This window comes from Pterocles gutturalis, unplaced genomic scaffold, assembly GCF_000699245.1.
Source record: "Pterocles gutturalis isolate BGI_N339 unplaced genomic scaffold, ASM69924v1 scaffold10968, whole genome shotgun sequence".
NCBI classification, from domain to species: Eukaryota; Metazoa; Chordata; class Aves; order Pterocliformes; family Pteroclidae; genus Pterocles; species Pterocles gutturalis.
The window spans coordinates 60,841-66,212 of record NW_010123104.1 but is presented as its reverse complement, the minus strand read 5'-3'; positions in this window follow the sequence as shown (position 1 = coordinate 66,212).

The window sequence follows — 5,372 nt, the reverse complement described above, 5'->3', positions numbered from 1 at the left end:
TCTTCCATGAGTATGATGTGATATTACTGGCAGCTCCAGGTCTGATAAGAAAAGTGGAGTGCAGTGATTTTGCCTCTTCACATTTGAAGGTTTAAGGACTATTCCTGTCCCCTTCTACTGCCTAGAGCTATCCCCTGGTGCTATCCAAAACACTCACATTCTTCACCCTCCTGAGCTGACACAGACCTTGCTTGTGATGCCTGGTATCACTTTTACAGTGTGAAGTAAACAGTTTTTAAAAGCCTGGCTTTGTTAGACAAAATTGCAAGCCCTCACATGTGACTCACTTGCAGTCCACTGAGTTTGCTGTTAGCATAAAGCTTTCTTCCATTTATTTCTGCCTACTCTCCAGCCTGCCAGATCTCACGGAAGGGGAGAACCGGGAACTGCACACTTTGAAGTAGATGCAAGCCTGTCAAGTTTCCCTTGCTGAGCACAAAAGCTGCATGGAAGCCTGCATCTTCAGGCTTTCCACTACACTTGTGCAATGGCCCTCCTCTGAACCACACAGCCTCCACACTGCGCTCCCCATCCCACAGCCCAACACAGACTTTTGCAGCCATGCAGCAAAATGTGCTGGGTGCATCTGCTGTCCCACGCTCCTGGACCATGCTATATCTCATTCAGGAGCTGAAGGTCCATGGGATCCTTTTAGACTGGGATGCAAAGTAGACCTCAGGGGATCTTCCCTGGCTGTGTGGACCTACACAAAGAGTCTCTGGTACCATACTCATGCTGCAACCTAAGCTGGGTGCAGACACCACCTCCAGCTCCGCTAACACAGCCCAGCCAACGGGGATCCCCCAGCAGCCTTATGTCGCATGTGCACTAGTCAACACACCGTGTATGCAGGACAAAAGCCACAGCTTTCGAATGAAACCATTTCTCAGTTTGTGAGGAACATGGTTATTAACCCGAGCTGTGACAACCAGGAGAGGAGCTCTCTGGGCTGTGCCCGGAGCGCGGTGCGTGAGCTCCGCCTAAAGGTAAGCCCCGGACCCGGCTCCCTCCCAGGAGAGGAGGAGCGATGCACAGGGATGGATTTCATCGTGCCGGAGCCTCACGCTGTGCTCCACTGCCAGGGGAAAGCCTCGGTGACTCAGCAAAACGCAGGAGCGGTCGGTAATGCCTTTTGCCCCCGTTGCAGGCAGGTGTGCTGCTGATCTAGAGTGATTTTTGTATTTATCACCTTCTATTTTATTGCGTTCGAGGTCATTCATGCAGTTATTTTGTTTGACAGCAATGGCACTGTAGAGCTTTAAACTCATAAAAAATATCTTTATGAATATATAAAAGTAGATTTGTGTGTGTCTCTGTATGTTTCTCTTTTATATCTCGTTGAAAGACTGTCATATAAATCATTTCCCACAAAGCTCTGATTATCCAAGTCAAGGCTAGAAATCATTGCTTTTCCCACCCTAGAGTAAACACAGCGTCACCCTCCCTGTTTCTCTGTGTGTACATCTATGTGTGTGTGCACATACATACACATGTACCTGTATCTATCATTTCAGTTTAAGGGAAAAAAAGTCACAAAGTAGTCATTGGTGAGTTTCCAACACCAGGTTATAAAATAGATAGCCCCAGTGTCGTGGACATAGTGCCTGCAGATGAAAAGCCAAAATTAGCACATAATTCAGTATTTGAAACAAGATGCAAAAGAGGAAATAAGTCTTCAGTATAGAGGAATATGATGTATATATTTTCTCCCTGAGAATCTTTCCAAATCAGAGAGTAGAGAGGATGAGAGGTGGACTACCGGCTCCTCATTGCTCAAGGCCTTAAAGGTGGCAGCAAACACAAACAAAGAAACAGCATGGGAGAAATTAGGAAGTACAGGGATGGGTTCTCCTGGTGTAGGGACCCTCTTACACTTCAAAGGGAATGAAATGTGCGAGGCAGTAGTAACTCTAGTCCCTGGAGTGGTAATATTTGAACATATCCAGCTCTTATAAAATTAGAATTGGTTTTAGGTCTGCATACATTCTGCAGCAGGCCACAGGTTTCCTCTCCCAGCATCCCATTCCCAGTTACTGGGAGTGTTTGAACAAGCTCTGCATGTGACAGTGTGGAGTTGTGTCTGCCGTTAGCAGCTGGACCCCAGCAGCATGATTGTTCCCACATAGCAGAGGTACGGGATGGGTGAGGAGGAGCCAGGCAGGAGAAAGGGATGAAGAAAACTTAAATGAGCATAATTCCGAGTTTTCTTCAGTTAAGGGCAGCTGACTTGTGAACATCTGATGCTGAGGACTGCCAATATCCTGAGTAGGTGCATCGCAGCACTGGATCCTTCCCCTTTTCTTCCTTCCTTGCCTCCCCCATCACCCTCAGACAGGAGACTGTGGTGCTGGCCAGAGTCTGTTCTCTCTGGAGTTACTGATTGCTCTTCTTTGGTGTGAGTAAAAGTAGATTAAGTCAATGCTGAGCACCTTTGAAAAATCCTATTCAGAATTCATTTAGTGTTTATTCAATTAAGTATTAATTATGGGATCTCTTTAGCTAAGAATATCCCTTGTTGTCATTTTATCCAAGTGTAGAATATGGTGTCTTAGTTCCCCCAAGCATCCTCTGCTGCATTTTTCCCACTGTTACAGTCTGTAGAAAAGAACTAAATTTTTAAATATAGTTCCAGAGATGAAGAATGGCACAATTTCTAAACACCATACAACAATTTTGTTGAAGTGCTAATAATTCTCTTTGTCAATACCCTAAAGGGATCAAAACAAGAGTTGGGAAGATCTGCAATTTAAAAAATAAGAGACTCATAAAAAGTGCAGATGAAAAGACAAAATGTAGACATGTAGCTTCATATGGGATCACCCTGATCCCTTTTATACAAGGAGCAGCAGAACTTTATGTCTGGAATATTTATTTGGTTCCAGCAACTAACCCCTGATGTGACCCCAGAGGGCTGTATTTGAGCAGTCCGCTGAGGGACTTTAGTGGATTTGGACGCCTCCTGTGATGTCTCACTTCAGGAGAATGATGAGTGATTCAGGCCACCTGCTTGCTAAATTTTGTCCATCTTGCAACTGGTGGTGAAACACAGCTGCTTTCCAAGAACAGTGGAAAGGGTCTGGGAGAGATCTTTGCTCTTCTCCAGCTACCAGGCTCTCAGGGAGTGGTAGAAGGCTGTGAGGCTGAAGAGAGATGTCTGTGAAATAGAGCCTTGTATTGTGCATGTATGTCCATATACATATACACAGGAATATATAAAAAAAAAAAATCAAAAGTTCTTGCTTCTAATAGTACCAAAGTGCTCCTTAATAAAGCTGTGGGCCTGGTTGCCCTTGGGAATGTTTGACTTCTGCAAAAGCATGTTTATTTCATGGTCAAAGAGCAAAGCAGGCAGGCAGCATGTAATTTCAATACTTGAAACACTTTCAATGCATTGTCAATACTATTTCTATGAATTCTGCAAATCAGAATTCTAGTACGCTCAGACACCTTCCTGGGACATTTTCAGCCTCAGAGTTTCAGACAGAAGCCTCTGGGACCAGCAGAGGTTATCTCTGCCCTTCCTATGGAGACTACCTGGGAACTTGCATGTGTGTAAAGTCGCTTGGCATACGCTCAGAGCATGCTTAGCTCACACAGACTGCAATGTGTTCAGTGACAACCACTTCGGTGGTTGCATCGCTTCCTCTTTGCACAGCTTCTGCATGGCAGCATCCCCACCCAAGGCAGTGGAGACTGATTACAGACCTTCCCCCACTCAAAAAGGGGATTTGACCCCCATCTGTTAGAGAGCTGGAGATTGATGCTTTCGGGGGAGAGTGCCTTCCACCTCTCCTCCTGAGCATCAGTCATTTTGGAGGCAGAACTAGACCCAGCAAGCCTAAGTCTCTGGTGCTTAGGGTAGGGAGCTGGGGGAGATGAATCCTGGCACAGCACTTACGGCTGCTTCCTGGATTAATTCTCTTTTTTATACAGTGACTGTCTACACTACACAACATCAATGCTAACCTCTATTGGTTTTTATGTAATGAAGCCTTGAGATCCATGTAGAGCTTGGAATAGCAATTGTGCATCCGAATGAAAACAGCTCTAATTCAGAATCAGCTCTTTAATTCTTCCTAGAAAAAAAGGTGAGATAAATATGTGTAGATTACTTGGGAATGTGATTAGCTGTTTTAAAATTTTGTTTTAATGGGCTGTACTGTTGGTCAGTGTCTGAAGGAAGTGTTAATTCTGACTCAGACAAATCATAGATATAATTTTGTCCTTTCGTACGTATTTAAGATTCCTAGACCACTCCCAAATGGTCGATTAACAAAAAAAAAGGCAAACCAAAACATTTTGAAATATGCATTCCTGGTGCAAGCCAAACAAGCTTTCTTATTCTCAATTGTAAACTCTGATCTTTTGTATCTTAATGTACATAAAGTGTCTTCTTCATATCATAGAACCACCAAGGACCATTTTCAGTGCATTAGCCTGGTTGCTAAAAAATAGTTTGCAGATAAGTGATTACCTGTCCTCTCTCTTTTGAACCATACGTAAAGATTTTGACCCCTTGCTTGCAAAATAAAAGGGGTAGACTTGCTATTTGGATTTCCAACCAGCTTATTTTTACACGTGCAACACAGCAAACTTACTGGCCTGCTACTTTCCAACACAACCTGCTGCACTTTTGTAAGAGTATCTGTCTCAATACCTCTTCACTATAATGCAATCATCTACCTTAGAAGGCTGTCATTCACTTTTACCCTAGATATCATCTTTTTTTCTTTTTCCACAGCCCTTGTATTTTAAATAACTACAGAGTCAAAGAAAGTAAGACACACCCTCCCTGACCTTTTATATGGCATTTGGATTTTTCAAAAAATACTTATGGCCCAAGTCAGAGGAAAAATTCCTTGCTAAGCATAACTGTGTTTCCTAGAGGGTTTAATCCTGTTTCAGACAAATTCAGTGAAGAAACCACTGTCTTTTTAAACATGTAGGACTGAAAAACCACTCACCCACAGAAGGGAGCTCAGGAGCATCTCTGTTCTCATACCAGATCCTAAGAACTGAGGCAAGACACGCAAAGCAGCAGAGCATCGGACTATCCCTGTGAGAGAGTAACGTCTCATCTTTTATTCTCCTCTATCCCAAAAATATTCTGGGTGCAATCTATACCTTCCTGTTTGAGTTTCAGGGCTTCATGGTAGATCTGCAAGGTCTTGGTGAATAGGTCTCAACTAAGGTGCACGTGAGGGCTCAGCACAGGCTGTGGTGTACCATGGACACCACTGAACATTCCCTCCCCATTATTGCCATGAGTGCTGTGACAGGAGAATCATAGAATCATAATCATAGAATGGCCTGGGTTGAAAAGGACCATAGTGATCATCTAGTTTCAACCCCCCCGCCATATGCAGGGCCGC